This window comes from Carcharhinus amblyrhynchos, chromosome 27 (assembly GCF_965287045.1).
Source record: "Carcharhinus amblyrhynchos chromosome 27, sCarAmb.v2.hapA, whole genome shotgun sequence".
In the NCBI taxonomy this organism is placed as follows: Eukaryota; Metazoa; Chordata; class Chondrichthyes; order Carcharhiniformes; family Carcharhinidae; genus Carcharhinus; species Carcharhinus amblyrhynchos.
In genome coordinates, this window is record NC_137350.1 from 14,979,532 (window position 1) to 15,002,313 (window position 22,782).

A 22,782-nucleotide genomic window follows, 5' to 3' on the forward strand; every position below is an offset into this window, starting at 1 on the left:
AAAACACAGTCTGGATCAGTGTTCTTATTTCCCTGTTTCCCTTGAGATCTTAACCAGCTTGACACTGTCAGGTCCAAACTAAACTTCAAGTGATGGAAGCCAATGGAAGTTTTTAAATCACCGTTATCTTAGGCAATAATTTTGTTACGGTTTCTGTGAGCAGATCTTTTGTCCCTCGTGGGGCGGCATGGTAACACCTTAAAACATTTGTGCTTTCCACCAGTACAGGAGCAGCAGTGTGTAGCATCTGCAAGATGCATTGCAACAGGGTGGCACGGTGGTTAGCACTTATGCCTCACAGCGCCAGGGACCTGGGCTCGACTCCCAGCTTGGGCCATTATCTGAGCGGAGTCTGCATGTTCTCCCCATGTCGGTGTGGGTTTCCTCCTGGTGCTGCAGTTTCCTCCCACAGTCCAAAAGACATGCTGGTTAGGTGTAATGGTTATGCTAAATTCTCCCTCAGTGTACCTGAACAGACGCCGGAGTGTGACAACCAGGGGATTTTCACAGTAACTTCGTTGCAGTGTTAATGTAAGCATATATGTGACACTAAGAAATGAACTTTAAACTTTAGTCGTCTGTCTTGGCACTCTCCAACAGTAAACACCAATCCTTATTTGCAGTAACTGTTTACTGAAAGTTATGTAAGCTTGTCCCATATATTTGTTTCATCTGATCTACAGAATATAAAAACCAGATCACAGCAGATATAAGCTAAGTTTCCATCTTTTATTTATGTACAATTTAAAATCCATCAGAGACTTAACTGCACTCAGCTCATTTTGACAATCTAAAAACTCGTTTTCTCCTTGGGTAAGTCTAGACTGCGGAACATTGCCCTGGTTTGCAGTTTGTTAGCAAATTATATCGCTTTTTTTTACAAATTTTAAACATGAATTTGACTGCTGAACCCAACCTTTTGTTTTCAATGCTTGTGAATAATTAACAATGCTTGTTTTTTTAATTTATTTGTTGGACACAGGCGCTGCTGGTTGGCCAGCATTTATTGTCCATTCCTAGTTACCCCTGGAGGGCAGTTGAGGGTCAAGCACATTGCTGTGGCTCTGGAGTCACATGCAGGCCAGACCAGGTAAGGACAGCAGATTCCCTTCCCTAAAGGACATTAGGAATTACTTCAAAAAGGTCCCTTTCCTTGTGGATATCTGTTCCCGGTCCAATTAATTATGTTTTGGAAATAGCCAATTTAACCAGGCTTTATCGCGTTAAAAGGAAAGAGTAAGTTTACTAGCTACTAAACATGAGGCAAATAATAAAGCACATGAACATATATTCACATGAATTATAAATGAGAACTAAATCCAAAAATACGTTGGAAACAGATATGGGAATCAGTCTTTGACTTGTCTGTTAGGAGCAGGTGGGGAAACATTACAACCATTATGATATGTGGATCTAGTACCGCTGACTTCATCAGTCAAATTGAATAGTTGGTTTTGAAGTTCCAGGATTCTGTAGTTTAGCTGAGAAGTTGTCCTACATCCTTTTCAGGAGTAGTTTTGCTGACTTAACTCAGTTCAGCAATCAGGGGGTGAGGTTGAGACTTGTATTTTCATCTGACAGCCAGAGCTGTTGTCATTATAGTTCTGTGTCACACACTCTGACAAACCCTGCACTAGTCCATGCTGACCAAGATTTACAGGTGTTTTTTTTTATCCTAGTCTCTTGTACATTCCTGGCAGGCAAAAATCCACAAACCAGTCTGGGGACATTACATACAGGATATTCGTCCTGCTGTGATGATAATCACCTTCCATTATCTCCACAGGAGATGGCAGTTATTTTCTCTATGGCTTCCATGTCATTGATCTGTTCCTGAATAGAAACAGACTGTGACTGCCATTGTCCCTCTTTTAGTATCATTCACACTGGCACAATTCAGACACTGACATCCCCAGAACTGATGGCCTCAGCTATCTTTGCCTCGTATGTCCATTTTTAAAATCATTTCATATTTGAAAGTTCAGTTCGTCCATACGTAATTCTGGGGTTTTTTTCGCCATCATTGTGACAAGTTGATAATGTTGGGTAGCACTGGCAGCAAATAGCAATTCAGTTTTGTCATACGGCCTTGCTCCATGATCAGTAAATATTCATTCTTTGAGCAAAAATACTGGAAACTCAACCACAAAGGAAAGAATGGAAGAAAAAGGTAGAAATTGGAATCAGATTTATTTGCAAGTCTTTGAAGAGGGTTGCTGTAAGAGCTTCTTTTAAAATATTGATTTGTCTGTTTCCAGTCATCTTATACATAATGTTAGTAAATAAAATGGAGTCAGTAAGACATCACATGAAAAGGAAATACAGTAATCGTCTGTAAACAAAATCTGTAGAAAGGACAGGATTGGAAAGAGGATACCGTATTAAATACAAGTTGTACTTGCTTTGAGGATTGGCTGGCCAGTGGATGTGAATCACATCTTTGGTAATCAAATCAGTGGGAGAATTAGCTGTAATCTGATCAGAGATCAGCCCTGTTGATGTTCCTGTAATGTAGGAGCAGCCTGTAAATGGATTCAGATGGTGCTCTCAGTGCTGCCTCTGGTAACTGTCTAAAGTTACAAAGTGAGGAAGTGTGCTTTGCGAGGGCAAGGTCCCTTTCATTTCCTCAGCTCGAGCTCTGTATCCAATGGCAGGGGAGCCACAGGGGAGTAATTCTGCTGGTCGCTATGTATTGTAAACAAAGGAAGACGATTTCCTATGGTGCCCACTTCCAACACACAGATTACTCATAATAATGACCAGCAAAAGTTCTCCTGTTATGTCTTAAGATCTGCTGGTGTATAGCAATTAGAGAGATTGCTCACCCTAACTACCAAGCTAAATCCTAACAAAGAGGTACTATAGACTAATATTAATTCCCTTTTATAACACTGTTAATGTTCATAGAAATATACCTGAGGAACATGTATTTTGCAGTTTTTTTGCACCCAAAATATTTAGCATCAAGTATCTTCCTTCTCTCCCCTCACCAATCGTATGGTTCAATGGGTAACTACACTGCCTTACAGATTAATAAGATTCTAAGTTTAATTAATGGTGTTGCATTGAATGAACTGTTCCCTGTTAAGATTATCATTGAATCCCTACAGTGCAGTCAGGGGCCATTTGGCCCATCGAGTCTGCACTGACTCACTGACAGAGCTCTTTCCCAGGCTCTCTTCCCGCCCTATCTCCGTAACCCCACACATGGCTAGTTCACCTAACATACAAGTCTCAAGACACTATAAGAACACAAGAACTAGGAGCAGGAGTAGGCTACCTGGCCCCACAAGCCTGCTCTGCCATTCAATTAGATCATGGCTGATCTTTTTCTGGACTCAACTCCACTTACCTGCCTGCTCACCATAACCCTTAATTCCTTTACTGTTCAAAAATGTATCTGTTGTTGCCTTAAGAACATTCAATGAGGGAGCCTCAACTGCTTCTCTTGGCAGGGAATTCCACAGATTTACAACTCTTTGTGTGAAGAAGTTCCTCCTCCACTCAGTCCTAAATCTGTTTCCCCCTAGTTCTAGTTTCACTTGCCAGTGGAAACAACTTCCCTGCTTCTATCTTATCTATTCCTTCATAATCTTATATGTTTCGATAAGATCTCCCCTCATTCTTCTGAATTCCAATGTGTATAGTCCCTGTCTACTCAGTCTCTCCTCATAAGACAATCCTCTCAACTTCTGAATCAACCTAGTGAATCTCTGCACCTATTCCAGTGCAGTATACCCTTTCTCAAGTAAACAGACCAAAACTGTACACAGTACTCCAGGTGTGGTTTCACTAACACCTTCTATAGCTGCAACATAACCTTGCTGTTTTTGAACTCCATCCCTCTAAAGGACAAAATTCCATTTACCTTCTTAATTGCCTGCTGCATCTGCAAACCAACTCTTTGAGATTCTTGCACAAGGACACCCAGGTCCCTCTGCACAGAAGCAATGCTACAATTTTTTACCATTTAAATAATAGTCCATTTTGCTGTTATTCCTACCAAAATGGATGACCTCACATTTGCCAACATTGTCGTCCATCTGCCAGACCCTTGCCCAGTCACTTAGATTACCTATATCCTTTTGCAGACTTTCAGCATCCTCTGCACACTTTGCTCTGCCTCTCATCTTAGTGTCATCTGTGAATTTTGACACACTATACGTGGTCCCCAACTCCAAATCATCTATGGAAATTGTAAACAATTGCGGTCCCAACACTGGTCTCTAGGGCACACCACTAATCGCTGATTGCCAACCAGTAAAACACCCATTTACCCCCACTCTTTGCCTTATGTTAGTTGACCAATCCTCTATCCATGCTAATACATTATCCATAACACCATGCACCTTTATCTTATGTAGCAGTCTTTGGTGCAGCACCTTGTCAAATGCCTTCTGGAAATCCAGATATACCACATCCATAGCGTCCCCATTAATTAACCTATTCCTTATGAGTTAATGATTCTTGCTGGAAAATGCAAATATGTGAATGTTTATTGAAGATGAATTCTCACTTATCAGCTATGATGAAACTGTCAGGGTTAAATATCCAACCTACAATCAATGTGGATGCTGTCAACAATAGCAACTGTCATTTACTATTGCACCTTACTTGCAGCAAAACATCCCCAAGACAGACCTGTAATCAAACAAAATTTCTCATTGAGCCACATAAGGAGATATTCAGATGATTGGTAGCTTAAGATCAGAGAAGCAGGTTGTCAGGAACACGTTAATGGAGGAAAGGTTTGAAGATTAGATAGGAAAAGGAATGTCAACTTGTGGAAGATGCTGTAGAGTGTTTGCTGTCCATAGGTTCATGCTAAAACGAGAGTTATTGCCTCCCAAAGAGAAATAGGAAGAAAAATACATTTATCATCATTGAAAGTTGCTACTTTCTTGTGTTTTAGCCAAATATAGGCTGGAAGTTTTCAGATTTTATGCTGTCTTTTCTTCAGAGGTCCACCTGATACAGTTAGGTTACAGAATGAGTGATACATGGGCAACACAAATTCATCAATATTACCTTCCTGCAGTCCAACAAGGAACTCCAGTACACACCATCCACAAAATGAGAATTCCTACTAAACTGCTTCTCATCAAAACTGGAGGCCAATAACTGAGGCATTGAGTCGGAGTAAAATTCAAGGCAATTACAAAACAATGTATGATGTTTGGTATCATACTCTGAACACTTGGACAGCACGGTGGCACAAGTGGTTAGCATTGCTGCCTCACAGCGCCAGGGGCCCGGGTTCTTATTCCAGCCGTGGGTCACCGTCTGCGTGGAGTTTGCACATTCTCCCCATGTCTGCACGGGTTTCCTCCGGCTGCACCAGTTTCCTCCCACATTCCAGCGATAGCTTGGCCATGCTAAGTTACACCTTAGTATCCCAAGATGTGTAGGTTAGATGGATTAGCCATGGGAAATGTGTGTGTGTGGGAATAAGGAGGGGGGTGAAGGTTTGGGTAAGATGCTCTGTCAGAGAATCAGCGCAGACTTGATGGTTCAAGTGGCCTCGTTCTGTGCTGTGAGGATTCTATGATTCACCATGTGAACCCAGGGCATGAAAATGGAACGATGACAAGTTGGTTCTTTATATTAAATGTCCACCTTATTCTGACATCTAGCAAAAAATTACAAGCATGGAAGACATAATAGTTTGAATAGAACAGTAATAACAACAATTTGTACATAACATTATAAAACATTCCAAAGTGCTTCACAGGGCAATATCAAAAATTATTTGACACTGAACCACATATAGTGATAAACGGTGGCATAGTGGCACAGTGGTTGGCACTGCTGCCTCACAGCGCCAGGGACATGGATTTGATTTCCGGCTTGGGTCAGTGTCTGTGCGGAGTCTGCACGTTCTCCCCATGTCTGTGTGGGTTTTCTCTGGATGCTCCAGTTTCCTCCCACAGTCCGAAAGATGTGCTGGTTAGGTGCATTGGTCATGCTAAATTCTTCCTCAATGTACCAGAACAGGCGCCGGAGTGAGGTAACGTGGGGATTTTCACAGTAACTTCATTGCAGTGTTAATATAAGTCTACTTGAGACAATAATAAATGAACTTTAAACTTTAATGGGTCAATTGGCCAAAAATGAGGTAGGTTTTTAGGATTATCTTAGAAAAGGAAAGCGAGGTGACAGAGAGATTTCAGGAGCAAATTCCAGAGTTTAGACTTTCCTGTCTATTCCCGATTGAACAGCAAGAGCGCAAATCGAATCTCCTCCTCTTCAATCAGATCTTCAACAGCCCACTGACCACTGTGCACTGACCCTTACCAGAAAGTGTTATGTGCATTGACTTCAGTAAAAGATAGATTTGAGGTCAATCGTCATGCCTTTCAATGTCAAGTAGCATGCTGAGATACTGCAGGCTCAGTCACGATGAATGATCTGTTGGGGAAGTATAGTGTTGCTGCCTGGGATCTGTAAAGTAGCAGTGCTCAAAGGAGGAGAGGGCAAATGGCTGGATCAAAAACAACTAGCAGAATCAAGTTCAAATCCAGTCTTAAAGCAGCAGCACATTGAACAGGTCAGACGTGAGAAGCATGCTGGTATCTAGTTAGAGGAAGACCGAGTCATGACCTTTTGATTAATTCATTTAGTACCTGGTGCATTTGTCATTACCTGTTCTAAGGCAACCAAAGGCCTTTCCTCCACTGGTAATTTGAGAATTGCCAGCACAGTTAAAAGCCTTTTATTACTATTGCTCCATTCCATTTATTAGTTCTTTGGCGCTTGGTTTGATCTGATAGGTTACAGAATTAAAAAGAGATCCAAATATTTTCCTTTAATGTATTACATTGACTGAAATTATGATCCTGTTAGGGGGTCACAGGATATGTACAACAAACAGAAACTGCACCACTTTTAAACCTTAAGCTTCAGCAGATGGACAGTGATGGATTCTGTTCTTGTGCAAGTTTTTAACAAAGTTAATAATAAATAAAGCATTTATACTGAGTTCAGTTGTATGGGCCAGGGAAAACCTGTTTTTTGAATTGCATGGGTATTATTGTTTAATAAAAATCTCATAATGTATCATAGATATAGCTATGTATTAGTAACAACAACTTTCATTTATATAGCATCTTTAAGTGAAAAATAACTCACCTAATGTGTTTCACAGGAAAGTTACAGAGCCAACGTAGACAATACTCAGATTTTTGATTGGCAAATGGGTACATGTTTGGGAATGTCTTAGTGAAGGAGAAAGAGACAGTTGGGGAGGTTTTGGGAGGCAATTTCAGAGCTTATTCCATAGATGACTAAAGGCACAGTCACAAAATAAGCTCACCTGGGACATTTTGCTCTCTCTTACAGGACAAGGTGGCACAGAACCAGAGGTAGCAATCTAGCCTTGGGGGCAGACAGTCGCCATTCCACGTCCTTACCCCGTGATTGTTGGAGGAACTAAGGCTGGGGCCATGGCCAGCAGTGGGGCTGAAACCATAGAGGATGAAGGCATGTTCTTATCTAATCCTCCTTCTCACATCTCATGGCAGCACGGTGGCACGGTGCTGCTTCACAGCACCAGGGAGCCAGGTTCAATTCCCGGCTTGGGTCGCTGTCTGTGTGGAGTTTGCACATTCTCCCTGTGTCTGCGTGGGTTTCCTCTGGGGTGCTCCAGTTTCCTCCCACAGTCCAAAGGTGTGCCGGCTAGGCGGATTGGCCATGCTAAATTGGCCATGCTAAGCGTAGCATGTAAATACATGGGGTTATGGGGGTAGGACCTGGGTGGGATTGTGGTCAGTGCATGTTCGATGGGCCAAATGGCCTCCTTTTGCACTGTAGGATTCTGTGATTTGTTCTTGCTGCCATCAAACCAAGGAATGTACCCCCACCACAGGAACTGTATCATGGCGGACCATGCAAAGGTCTATTGACCTTGGGCAGGATTTTCCGGTTTAGGGGGATGAGTGGCCGGAAAATCCCAATGGTTGTGTCTACCATAGAAATGAGTAATGTGGTATATGAATTTCAGTGCTCATGTGATGCTAGGTATGTTGACCGTACAGCTTAAAGAGCAGATTGGCCCTTTAGCTGTTCACAGAGGAACAACACTGACATAGTCAACTAAGTAAAAAGTCTGACAACACCAGGTTTTAGTCCAACCTATTTATTTGATAATATTCTCACAAGCTTTCGAGGGGTTACCCTCTTTGTCAGGTGAATGGAGAGTTCTGGCCTCAGACAGAGCATATAAAGCACAGACAGTTTAGAGATTACTGATTAAAATGCGAATCCTTACACCTAACCTGCTGTTCAAGACCTGAAGTGGCTGACAATGTGAGTGGTAGGAGCACTGATCACAGTTTAAAGAGATGTGTATTGTCTCCAGACAGTACAGTAAGTGAGGTTTTGCAAACCCAGGCAAGTCACGGGGGTTACAGATAGCGCGACATGAACCCAAGATCCCTGTTGAGACCATCCTCATGTGTGCGGAACTTGGCTATCAGTCTCTGCTCAGCGACTCTGCGCTGTCGTGTGTTGTGAAGGCCGCCTTGGAGAATGCTTACCCGAAGGTCAGAGGCTGAATGCCCGTGACCACTGAAGTGTTCGCCAACAGGAAGGGAACAGTCTTGCCTGGTGACTGTCGAGCGATGTTCATTCATCCGTTGTCGTAGCGTCTGCATGGTCTCCCCAATGTACTATAGGAATATATAATATATAATAGGAAGGACTATTACTTACGAGGCGAAAAACTGCAGCAGGCGACGGTGCAGAGGGACCTCGGGGTCCTTGTGCACGAGTCGCAAAAACCCAGCTTGCAGGTGCAGCAGGTGGTCAGGAAGGCGAATGGGATGCTGGCCTTCATAGCGAAGGGGATTGAATATAAAAGTAGGGAGGTCTTGCTGCAGCTGTATAGGGCATTGGTGAGGCCGCAACTGGAGTACTGTGTGCATTTTTGGGCGCCGCACCTGCGCAAAGATATTTTGGCCTTGGAGGGAGTGCAGAGGAGGTTTACTAGGCTGATACCGGAGTTGAGGGGGTTGAGCTATGAGGAGAGGCTGAATAAACTGGGCTTGTACTCGTTAGAGTTTAGAAGAATGAGAGGAGATCTCATTGAGACGTATAAGATGATGAATGGGATGGATAGGATAGAGGTGGAAAGACTCTTCCCGCTCAAAAAAGACAATAGGACTAGGGGGCACAGCCTCAAGATAAAAGGGGGGCGGTTTAGAACGGAGTTGAGGAGGAACTTCTTCACTCAAAGGGTGGTGAATCTCTGGAATTCTCTGCCCGTTGAAGTGGTGGAGGCTGCCTCGCTAAATATTTTTAAGACGCGGGTTGATGGGTTTTTGATAGGAGAGGGGATTAAGGGTTATGGGGAGAGGGCGGGAAAGTGGAACTGAGCAGCGACAGATCAGCCATGATCTTATTGAATGGCGGGGCAGGCTCGAAGGGCTGGATGGCCTACTCCTGCTCCTATTTCTTATGTTCTTATGTTCTTATGTTCTTACTATGCTTCGGGACATCCTTTCTTGCAACGTATCAGGTAGACAATGTTGGCCGAGTTGCAAGAGTATTTACCATGTACCTGGTGGATGGTATTCTCACATGTGATGATGGTATCCATGTCGATGATCCGGCATGTCTTGCAGAGGTTGCTGTGGCAGGGTTGTGTGGTATTGTGGTCACTGTTCTCCTGAAGGCTGGGTAGTTTGCTGCGAACAATGGTCTGTTTGAGGTTGTGTGGTTGTCTGAAAGCAAGAAGTGGGGGTGTGGGGATGGCCCTTGCGAGATGTTCGTCTTCATCAATGATATGTTGAAGACTCCGGAGAAGATGTCGTAGCTTCTCCGCTCCGGGGAAGTACTGGACGACGAAGGGAACTCTGTCCACTGTGTCCTGTGTTTGCCTTCTGAGGAGATCGGTGCGGTTGCAGACGCTACGACAATGGATGAATGAACATCGCTTGACAGTCACCAGGCAAGACTGTTCCCTTCCTGTTGGCGAACACTTCAGTGGTCACGGGCATTCAGCCTCTGACCTTCGGGTAAGCATTCTCCAAGGCGGCCTTCACAACACACGACAGCGCAGAGTCGCTGAGCAGAGACTGATAGCCAAGTTCCACACACATGAGGACGGTCTCAACAGGGATCTTGGGTTCATGTCGCACTATCTGTAACCCCCGTGACTTGCCTGGGTTTGCAAAACCTCACTTACTGTACTGTCTGGAGACAATACACATCTCTTTAAACTGTGATCAGTGCTCCTTCCACTCACATTATCAGCCACTTCAGGTCTTGAACAGCAGGTTAGGTGTAAGGATTCGCATTTTAATCAGTAATCTCTAAACTGTCTGTGCTTTATATGCTCTGTCTGAGGCCAGAACTCTCCATTCACCTGACGAAGAGGCTGTCCCCTCGAAAGCTTGTGAGAATATTATCAAATAAATAGGTTGGACTAAAACCTGGTGTTGTCAGACTTTTTACTGTGTTTACGCCAGTCCAACGCCGGCATACCCACATCATAGTCAACTAACCCATGGCTGCAAAACTCAGGACATAATCTTTTCTCAATTCATTCTTAGGATTTGGTCATCTGTGGCTGGGTCAGTTTTTATTGCCCGTTCTGAGTAGCATTCTAGCGGCTGAAGAATCAGCCACGTTGCTGTGGCTTTCGAGTCACATGTAGAATCACAGAATTCTATAGTGTAGAAGGAGTCTATTCAGGCCATCAAGTCTGCACCAACCACAATCCCGCCCAGACCCTATCCCCATAACTCCATCTGTTTACCCTAGCAAGTCCCGCTGATAGTAAGGGGCAATTTAGCATGACCAATCCACCTAACCCGCACATCTTTGGACTGTGGGAGGAAATTTAATGGGATTGAGAGTTATAGATAGGCCTGGTAGGTATGGATATGATCGGCGCAACTTGTGGGCTGAAGGGCCTGATGGGCTGTAGTGTTCTATGTTCTATAAATCAGAGCACCGGGAGGAAACCCACACAGACACGGGGAGAATGTGCAAACTCCACACGGACAGTGACACAAGCAGGGAATCAAACTCAGGTCCCTGGCACTACGAAGCAGCAGCGCTAACCACTATGCCACCATACTGCCCAGGTAAGGATGGCAGCTGTAGGCCAGACGGTAAGGATGGCAGATTTCCTCCCCTAAAGGACATTAGCGAACCAAATGTTCTTTTATGACAATCAACAATGCTTTCACAGTCATCATTTGGTTTTTAATTCCAGGATTTTATTGAACTAAAATTTCACCATCTGCCATAGTGGGATTTGAATACCATTCCCAGAGCATTACCCTGAGTTCCTGCATTACTAGCCCAGTGACAATACCACCCCGCCATTACCTCCCCCTTAATATTAGGTCTGATTCTATGATTGACCAATATTTGCTGAACAATTATGAGTGCTCTAAGAATTGTTCTAACAACCAATTTAAAGTTATCAGTTAGGCTTACAATGTAGCACATTATACTGGCTAGAAGCTGCGTATGCTTATACAGAGGGACCTGTTACCTGCAAGCAAGAGGAATATGTCCAGACACTATAGGCGAGATTCCTCAGCCTCCCAGCCATGTGTTTCCTGCCATTGTGAACGGCCAGAGAATTCCGGCCTACATCTTTTTTGAATGAACAAAAACATGGGGAACAATAGCTCACCATGGCAATGGCTCAAACAATCAGAGCTGACTTGCCAACCAATTATCACTACTTTTATTGTGCAGTATAAATATTTATTCCTTTAGAAATTTGGCATTCTTGCATTTGTCCTGATGAGTGCAATACAAAACAGCTATGCCTCTTTTCTTTTTAGTCTCTTATTTATTTCTCTTCCTTAATCCCATCCTTCCCCCTCTTTATTGTGCTTTAGCTACTTAATTTGGGATTATATTGTGTCTCACTGTATACTTCCCGGTTCAGACACTATGTGCCTCAGTTACAAACTCTTCCATCTAATTGATTAAGGAGATACACAGTTGCTCTATAGTGATCGCAGCGCTGTTTTTGGTGCTCTGACCACCAGTTATTCTGCTGCAGAAATCCATGGGAAGTCTGTGGGCAACTTTCAATGTAATGAATGACAGGTGCCATTGGTTCATAGTTGACCACAAAATGGGGGCTGTTATTACATGGTGGCTTCAATGCTAATGAAAACATGCTTGTTTTTTTTTCCATTTACTCTGAAAGCGCTTGAGGAAGACGATGCTAAGTGATGAGTATTTGAGTGTTGGCAAACATACGGAAAGCCTCTTAGCGCACTATTTATCATTCCAGCTAGTAATCCTTGGCTGCCGTTCATTTGGCTTCAAGATCTTCATGCCTACGCATAAGCTTAGCTGCAATCAACAGGAGCAGAGAGATTTCGGAGGGGAGATGCTGTGGTTTCCTGTTTGCATGTTCACTTTTTTATTTGAAACACAAGACCAACCATCTGGCTTTTGGCAGTGGCTGTCTGCCTCTCACACACAATAATATTGTAATCTTATACGAACTCTTCTACAAAGGGGGGTGAAGATACACGTGGGTTACATGTAATGCAAGCAAAAGATTTGTGTTCAAACAGAATAAGTTTACAATTCCCCAGCACCTACTGCGGAGAGGAAATCTTCATCCCAGGAATTTAATGTGACACATTGATCACTCAATTAAAAAATGAGTGAGTTAACACCTCTGTTAAAATATGATGCCATTTAATCTCATCTGCTTACATGGAAGTGAATGGTAAGGGAAAATCAGATGGCTGACCTCACTACTGACTGCGTTACTCCAATAGATTAAACCATTATTTGTTTATTTATTCTTTCAAGGGATATTCAAGGTGTGGCACGGTGGTACAGTGGTTAACACCGCTGTTTCATAGCTCCAGGGGCCTGGGTTCAATTCCAGCCTTGGGTGCTTGTCCCGTGTGGGTTCCATCCGTGCCTATGTGGCTTTCCTCCAGGCACTTCAGTTTCCTCCCACAGTCCAAAGATGTGCAGGTTGGCACGGTGGCACAGTGGTTAGCATTGCTGTCTCACAGAGCCAGGGACCCAGGTTCAACTCCCGGATTGGATCACTGCCTGTGCGGAGTCTGCATGTTCTCCCTGTGTCCGTGTGGGTTTCCTCCGGGTGCGCCAGTTTCCTCCCACAGTCCAAAGATGTAAACGTTAGGTACATTAGCCATACTAAATTCCTCCTCAGTCTACCCAAACAGCCGCTGGAGTGTGGCGACTCGGGGATTTTCAGAGTAACTTCATTGCAGTGTTAATGTAAGCCTACTTGCGTCTAAACTTTACTTTTGCTTTAGGTTAGGTGGATTGGCCATGCTAAATTGTCCCTTAGTGTCAGGGGGATTTGCAGAGTAAATATGTGGGATTACTGGGATAGGGACTTGCTGAGATTGTTGTCAGCGTAAGCTCGATGGGCTGAATGGCCTCCTTCTGATGTATAGGTCAGGGGATAAATGTGGGGCTACGGGGATAGGGTAAGATGCCCTTTTGGAGAGTTGGTGCAGATGTGATGGGCCGAATGGCCTCTTCTGCACTGTAGGGATTCTATGATTCCATCATATGGGCATTGCTGGATCAATCACTTATTGCTGATCCCTACTTACCCATTTACTGCGCTATTTCCTGATTTCACAGGCTTTGTGCTTTCTCTTTTTCATTTGACATATTGAATGGCTCCACTTGTTTCTTTTTTCTGAAGGCAGATCAATTTATCTGCTTTAGTTGCTGCTCTGCTTTGCTTCTTAAGCTCAGGCCATTTGCACCATGTTTACTGTCTTTGTGAGAGTTAAATCATTCCTCGTTTTCAAATTATTATTATCAAAGAGTTTCATCCAAACCCCCAACCGCTATACAATCATGTATTAATTCCTCTCTGAGGATCTCATAGTCACAATTCTCTCTGTGAGCCTGTGCAGGTAATTCATGAATGAATCCATGGATTCACTCAGTTATGTCATCTCTTATTAAATTTTTGTTGCTCATTTTTTTTTCAAACACCAAATTGTGAATTAAATGCCTGGATGACTTCCTCGCGTGGCACAGTGGCATAGTGGTTAGCACTGCTACTTCACAGCACCGGGAACCTGGGTTCGATTCCCGGCTTGGGTCACTGTCGATGTGGAGTTTACACATTCCCCGTGAGTTTCCTCTAGGTGCTCCGGTTTCTTTCCACAGTCCATGACTGGGGCAGGTTAGGATGATTGGCCATGCTAAATTGAGCCTTAGTGTCAGGGGGATTAGCAGGGTAAATATGTGGTGTTACTGGGATAAGGCCTGGGTGAGATTGTTGTCAGTGCAGGCTCGATGGGCTGAATGGCCTCTTTCTGCAATGTAGGGATTCTATGATTCATTATCAGTTTGAATCCTTATAAGTTTGAAATCCCGCCTTGCAATAACATCATCTGCTATGCCACCTACTGTGTAGGGTAAAGTACTGACCTGATCCTTACATTCATTCTTATGCAAACCTGAAGCGCTTTTATTAAGGAGAAAAAACACGCCTCCAATTATCCCAGTGTTGAGCCTGTTGCAAGCCTTCCATGATTTAGAACAATTTGGAAGTGACAGTGTCGATTTCATGCTTATTCTTAACTCTGGATTTGTACCTGGTTCAGTAATTTGGCTGTTTGATTGCAATCTGTACACACTGCTGTCTGGACTCTAGGCCTGTGTGTTTATCTGCAGCAGCGGTGTCCCATTCTTACGTCAGTCTTCAATCTTTCTTCCTGCCTTTTTCCAAGGATTCAGGCACCTCGCCAGACTGCAGTTCTCTTCTGGAGTTTTACTGGATCTTTGCGCTCTGTCTCCTGCCACCACGTCTCTCTGACTTATGGTTACAGAACCAGACAGCTTTTTGCGCTGCGTGGTTCCTTTAAGATTAACGGGTGGGTGCGCATTCAGCTGTCTTAAAGGGAACCCTGGTGACGACTAGATAAGGATGGCTGGCTTTTCGGGATCAACTAAACGGCAAGAGCAAGCAGCGAGCCCAACCACAAAACAATGAAAATGTCTAAGGTTGTCTCCTCACTGAACCACCATAGAGGAGGTGATGTCCTAGTAATATTATCGCTGAGTCTATTAATCCAGAAACTCAGTTAATGTTCTGGGGGACCTGGGTTCAAATCCTGCCATGGCAGAAGGTGCAATTTGGATTCAATAAAAAAATCAGGAATTAAGAATCTACTGAAGACCATTGTCGATTGTTGGAAAAACTCATCTAGTTCACTAATGTCCTTTAAGGAAGGAAATCTGCCGTCCTTTACTGGTCTGGCCGATATCTGACTCAGTAAAAAGTCTGACAACACCAGGTTTAAGTCCAACCGATTTATTTGATAGTAAATGCACAAGCTTTCGGGTTAGTCCCTTTTTCAGGTGAATGGAGAGTTCTGGCCTCAGACAGAGCATATAAAGCACAGAGAGTTTACTATCAAATAAATCGGTTGGACTAAAACCTGGTGTTGTCAGACTTTTTACTGTGTTTACCCCAGTCCAACGCCGGCACATCCACATCATGACTGATATCTGACTCCACAGCAATGTGGTTGACTCTCAAATGCCCTCCAAGGCAACTAGGGATGGGCAATAAATGTTGGCCAACCAGTGACACCCATGTCCCACAAGTGAATTAAAAAGAAGTCCAACTTCCAAATTTTGGTGGGCTGACTCGTCCGTTCAATACTGAGAGAGTGCTGCACTGTCTGAGGTGCTGCCTTCTGGATGTGACAGCAAACTGAGGATTTGCCTCAGTGGCTAGGTGACCATAAAATACCCCGTGATACTCCTCAAAGAAGGGGAGTTCTCCTGAGGCCCTGGCCAACATTCCTCTTGGAATCAGCGCCAAGAATTGATAGTTCGGTGTCAGCAGTTTAAATACTGCTCTTGCTGACATAACAAAGCTGATTCCACTTAAACAAATTAAATAGTTGTAAAGTGCTTCGAAATATCCTGAGAAAGTAATTGTGCGATATACATGAAAGTTAATTAGTTCTTGACAATAATGTGTTTCAGCTTTGAAGCCTGTCCGCTAATTATAATGGTTTTCTTAATAGTCTCTCATTCAACTTAAACACGCGGTCGAAGGACAATTTAACCCTTTCTTTGCACCAAGTTGTCTCAGTAAGGAGCTCAGGAATTTCTGCCAGGGGGAGTTTTGGTTGAGGCGCACGGCCTACTTAACTTGGAAATTCTTCTTCAACACAAGTCGATTGTAGTCGGCCCCTGAGCGAGAATCCGGAATGAAAATGTCAAGCTGCTTCCCGACGGTCATGTTCAAAGAAATAAAGACTGGCATTTACCAAATGGCAGATCACATCTGTCAGAAACTTCCCAATGCGCGTCACATCAATTACAAATTTTCACTGCAATGTTCTGTGTAACCTTATTTATGTACAATACAAAGTCTATCTGGAAATGCAGTCAAACACAAATGATTCTATTCCCTGACACGTGTGCCCTGTACACCCACCCACTGCAGCTTTAGATTGTAAATTATCTTCTGTTCCTCTGACCTTCAGGGTTTTATTAACATCACATTCCCTTGCACACACCCTGTGCTGTATGTAATTTTTTTCTTGAAGGGAGATAGCCCACACTGCAAGAGCAACCAAGGGCCACATTGTGACTCACTTGGCTCTGGAGTGACTGCGGGTGTACAGGGCCTCACTGGGGCTTTGAGGTACAAAAGAATTTTTGTCACTCTTAAAACTTTGCAGAAACGGTATCAACAAATTGCTGCTGCCTATTCTATTTTCCAATTCCTTTAACAATGACAACATTTGCCACAAGCTAAACAAATATTTGAGTGATGACATGATGGCTCTGTTCACTTTCAAATCTTCAAATTTGTCTCACAGGGTTAATTACAAACATCCCAATAAAATGCAGTCTATCCGGCTAGCAGAGAAGGCAACGTTACTCTTCGTGATATTCTCTGTGTTGCTACATTCAATCCCACAACGCTGATGACATCCATGAGGCAAGGGCAGTGGTTAAGCACCACTGCCTCACAATGCCAGGGACCTAGGTTCAATTCCAGTCTTGGATGACTGTGTGACCTTCTCCCCATGTCTGTGTGGGTTTCCTCCTGGTGCCCTGGTTTCCTCTCTCAGTCCAAAGATGTGCAGGTTAGGTAGTTTGGCCATGGTAAATTGTCCCTTAGTATCCTATGTGTTAATTAGGGGGATTAGTGGGATGAATGTGTGGGGTTAGAGGGATGGGCTGAGGAAGGATGTTCCTTTGGAGAGTTGGTGCAAACCTGATGGGCCAAATGGTCTCCTTCTGTACCATAGGGATTCTATAATTCTACCCTTTGTAGAGATCCAACAGCCAACAGACCAACCCCCATGTGCTGTTTCTCAATTTTCAGCAGTGAATTCATTCTGGTCTCCATGCATGTTGGTTCTGAGGATGAAAACTAATGGGTTTTGTGCATTGCTTCTTCACAGTATCTGTGTGAATGTTACACTGACTCTGACCCAGTGTAGCATTGACAGTATGCGCTTACATTGTAACATGGGGGTAATTTTCCAGCCCCCATTTGCCATGGACGCAAATCCCATTTTGGCCACTAATTCTTGCGAGACAGCCATTACGGATTTGTGCCATGGAGAATGCACTGCCCACTGGCGTCCTGGACTACCAGTACCGTGCCCAGGAGTGGGGCCTCTGGGGAATCCCTTTGTTGGCTACTATTATACTTGGGAGCGGAGGGGGAGGAGGAAGGCAAGTGAGGAAGACAAGTTTGGGGGTGTGATGTAGGGGAGCTGAAGTGGGGAATGCCTGCATTGGGAGGGAGGCTGTGATGCCTGCATGGTGATGGGGAATGGGGAGGCGAGCTGATCTGATGTCGCAATGCTGGAGATGATGGGGAAGGAGTGCCTTTAACTTCAATTTGAGATCAGGGCACTCTTTAAAAAAGTTCTCTGTGGAGCTGGCCCTGCCAACATCTTTGTAGGCCAACATCTCAGGACTCACAGCGCAAAACAGGCCCCCCTGCTTTTTCCGTGATAACAAGCGTCTGTAGATCTGGAGTGGAAACCTGGCTGTTTCTCTGGGGAGAACGGTTTTCATTTTTTGGGAAAATTTCACCCATGATAAATACTCTGACATATTGAGTGAAGTTTATTTGTAAGAGCAAAATGGGAGGTGAGAGCAGATTGAAAGACTCATTAACAACAACTTGAACTGATGCAGCACTGTTAAGACTCTGAGGCACTTCACAGGAGCATTTGTGGCTGGGATTTTCCTGTCCCGGTACAGCAGTTCCTGCCACATTGGATGCTGCCAGCCAGCCAAAAGTCCATTGACTTTGGGGGGAACCAGATGATCCTGTCGGCAGGCGGAACTGGAAAACCCAACCCAAAATATGATACTGAGGTGCATCACGAGGCATGAGATCATAAGCTCAAGCTTATCATTTTGCACTATGTAATTTCAGGTCTTTTTATACTTTAGAGATAGTTTGCAAAGAGGTAAGTTTTGAGGGATGCCTTGAAGCAGGGATTCCTGGGAAATGTTTAAGCAGAGGGGGGGTGGGGGACGGTGAAGGGCAGTGACTGCCTCCCAAAACTCAGAGCCTGGGCAACCGAAAGTGTAGCCACTAATGGTTGGAGCAATTAAAATTGAAGCTGCTCAAGAAACTGGAATTAGAGGAACATGCAAATATCAGAGAGTTGCAAGGATGGAAGACATTAAAAATATAGGGAGAGCCAGGCTATGGAGGGATTTGAAAACAAGGGATGCAAATTTTAATGTTTGATGAAGTGACTATCTTCTGCCATCCACTCTGCTGAGGGCAGTAGTGGTTCAAAATATTAGAATGGTTAATTGGGGGGCGGTTTGTATACAGTAAGATATTAGGACTTACACTTCACCTCGAATCATAGAATCCCTACATTCCAGAATGAGACCATTTGGCCCATCGAGCCTGCACCGACAACAATCCTACCCAAGCCCCATCCCTGTAACCCCATGTTATCATCTCTTTGGACTCCCCCTCCCCTTCAGCCCAACTTTGCTGGGAGTGTCTTCAGCTGCCTGGGTCTTCCTCGGTGGATTTTTCTTTTCCCTTCGTATCCCAATCTCTCTTTTTAAAACCTCAAAACGCAAGACTACAACCAGAAACTTCATAGAATCATAGAATTGTACAGAGCAGAAGGAGGCCATTTGGCCCGTCGAGCCTGCACGAACCACAATCCCGTCCAGGCCCTATTCCCGTAACCCCACATATTTACTTACCCTGCCAATCTCCTGACACTGAGGGGCAATTTAATATGGCCAATCAAACTAACCCGCACATCTTTGGACTGTGGAATGAAACAGGAGTACCTGAAGGAAACACATAAAGACACGGGAAGAATGTGCAAACTCCACCCAAGGCTGGAATTGAACCCAGATCCCTGGCACTGTGAGGCAGCAGTGCTACCCACTGTGCCATCGTGCCGCCCAAAGTCCTAGGCTCAAACCAGGTTTCTGCTATTTTGTACTGTGTTACCGTTCAGAAGCAGTTTACAAATCAGTTCTGGAAAGTCCATTACTTCACCATGAGCTGAACGTATTCCCCTGTAAAAATTTGGGGAAATAAACTAGTAACATAACCTTTTCATCTTGGATTTCCAGCAATGTTTTTTTGCTCTTGTTTTTAGTAAAGTGTCTTGTTGCATTATTCATTATCCAACATTCATCACAAATACTTCTCCAGATGAAAGGAATAAGAACATACATAAGAACATAATAAGAAATAAGAAACACATAATAAGAAATAAGAATAAGAAACATGGAATCTATTATTTGCCAAAGGTACAATGTTATGTGTTGTAACTTTGAAGTAAAAATCCTACTCAGGTATCGGATTTGAATGCTGGGGAAAGCTACACTGCAGACAATTCATAACTTGTGGAAACAAAATTGCAGTGATTAAGTAAAGATTATCTAATCACAGAAAAGTGCATTTATGCTAACTGCCAAAAGTTTTGCATAGAATCTGGTCTTCTTCGGCCAGATCAATGGTATTTTTAACTTCTTTTTCCTTTCCCTGATTTTGCTAAACCCCAGATCTCCCCTGGGTACTGGCTTCTGTTCTATGAGAACCAGATGCCCACTTAAGTGAATGGTTCTTTGCTGTTCGATTGCATGGCTCACCGTGGATAAGCCTGTCCTCATGTGACATCTATGCAGCAGCTGGATCAGTGGATGAAAGTAGAAGCAGGAACACTGATAACTGAGGGGTTTATATCAGCAATTAACACATAAGCTGGCACAATGGTTAGCTCTGCTGCCTCACAGTGCCAGGGACCGAGGTTTGATTCCCAGTTTGGGTCACTGTCTGTATGGAGTCTGCACATTCTCCTTGTGTCCGCATGATCCAATCTTGGCACTCCGGTTTCTTCCCACAGTCTAAAAGACTGGTTAGGTGCATTGACCATGCTGAATTCTCCCTACTGAAAAGGCACTGGAGTGTGGCAACTCAGGGATTTTCACAATAACTTCATTGCAGTGTTAATGTAAGCCTATTAGTGACTCTAATAGAGTCATAGAGCTTTATAGCATGGGAAACAGGCCTTTTGGCCCAACTTGTCCATGCCACCCATTTTTTTAAAACCCTAAAACTAATCCCAATTGCCTGCATTTGGCACATATCCCTCCATATCCATCGTACCCATTTAACTATCTAAATGCTTTTTAAAAGATGAAATTGTACCTGCCTTACTACTACCTCTGGCAGCTTGTTTAAAACATTCGCCACCCTCTGTGTGAAAAAATTGCCCCTCTAGACACTTTCGTATCTCTCCTTTCTCACCTTAAATCTATGCCGTCTAGTTTTAGACTCCCCTACCTTTGAAAAAACATATTGACTATCTATCTTGTCTATGCCCCTCATTATTTTATAGACCTCTATAAGGTCACCCCTCAGCCTCCCACGCTCCAGAGAAAAAAGTCTTCGTCTATTCAGCCTCTCCTTTAACCCAATCCATCAAGTCCCGGTAGCATCCTAGTAAATCTTTTCTGCACTCTTTCTAGTTTAATAATAGGCTTTCTATAATAGGGTCACCAGAATTGCACACAGTATTCCAAGTGTGGCCTTACTAATGTCTTGTGCAACTTCAACAAGACGTCCCAACTCCTGTATTCAATGTTCTGACCGATGAAACCAAGCATGCTGAATGCCTTCTTCACCACTCTGTCCACCTGTGACTCCACTTTTAAGGAGCTATGAACATGTACCCCTAGATTCTCTTTGTTCTGTAACTCTCCCCAGTGCCCTACCATTAACTGAGTAAGTCCTGCCCTGGTTCAATCTACCAAAATGCATCATCTCGCATTTGTCTAAATTAAACTCCATCTGCCATTCGTCAGCCCACTGGGCCAATTGATCAAGATCCCGTTGCAATTGGAGATAGCTTTTTTCACTGTCCACTATGCCACCAGTCCTGGTGTCATCTGCAAACTTACTAACCATGCCCCCTATATTCTCATTCAAATCATTAACATAAATGACAAATAACAGTGGGCCCAGCACTGATCCCTGAGGCACACTGCTGGTCACAGGCCTCCAGTTTGAAAAAAAACTCTCTATAACCACCCTCTGGCTTCAGTTAAGAAGTCAATTTTGTATCCATATAGATACCTCATCTTGGATCCTGTGAGATTTAACCTTATGGAACAACCTATCAAGCGGTATCTTGTCAAAGGCCTTGCTAAAGTCCATGTAGACAACACCAACCGCCCTTATCTACCTTCTTGGTTACCCCTTCAAAAAACGCAATTAAATTTGTGAGATACGATTTTCCACTCACAAAGCCATGCTGGCTGTCCCTAATCGGTCCTTGCATCTCTAAATGCCTGTAGATCCTGTCTGTCAAGATACCTTCCAACAATTTACCCACCACAGATGTGAGGCTCACTAGCCTGTAGTTCCCAGGCTTTTCCCTGCAGCCCTTTTTAAACAAAGGCGCAACATAAATAAACTTTAAATATGGGCCATAGATTGCAATGGCCACCTCTCACTCAGCTATTCACTGAATAAGCATACTGAAAGCGCAAGGAAAGGGGAGAACAGTTTGCAAAAAAAAACTGAATATGCTGTACTATTTTAAATTGTGATTCTTTTTAAAATAAAATCAGTGAAGCCTTTCTTTCAGATCTTTTCATAGGACCCAATATATCTGGAGTTGTTCAGCTTGTGCACTTTGCATTTAAGAAAGCATATCAATTCTCGGCCTTTTGGCTAAGATCAAGTGTAGTATCGATATGCTGCGCTTGGTTGAAGTCATTAGATTATGTTTGAACTTCATTTGAAGTGATTTTTAAAAGCAGCATCTTGGCCTTTTGGCTAAGATGCAAATGAGATCAAGCTTTGGAGGAGGAGCCATGCCTGCCTACTCCAATCAGTTTGGATCATGTAGATCAAGCCCAGGACAGGAGGTGAGAGTCCTGTCTTGTCAGCTTGGATCAGGAATGTCCCAACTTGTTGAGTCTCTGAATTGGACTTGATTTGATTGAATTGGAATTAAAAAAAAGGCCCTTTCATTATGAAATTCCCCTTGTTTGAGTTTGAGCATTGAAGATTGAGATTGCCAATTCAGTCATTTCCAAATGGCAGAGAGGATTCTCTATTACGGAGCATCCAGAACTATTTTCCAATACGATCCCATTTTAACACGAGAAAATTAACAAAGTGCCAAAAGTCAACATCAACTAAACAGCAATAATGCGGCGTAGCAACATTTATTATCATTATTATAGATCAACATGTAATACATCAAATGGTTGTTGGGGTACAGAATTTTAGTAATTTCTTTAGAATTT

At 43.6% G+C, this 22,782-nt stretch overlaps 1 pseudogene; it reads left to right on the forward strand.

The window, feature by feature from the left end:
- The first annotated feature begins 22,181 nt into the window (after positions 1-22,181).
- LOC145359351 (U2 spliceosomal RNA) lies at positions 22,182-22,384 on the forward strand (annotated as a pseudogene).
- Positions 22,385-22,782: the final 398 nt, after the last annotated feature.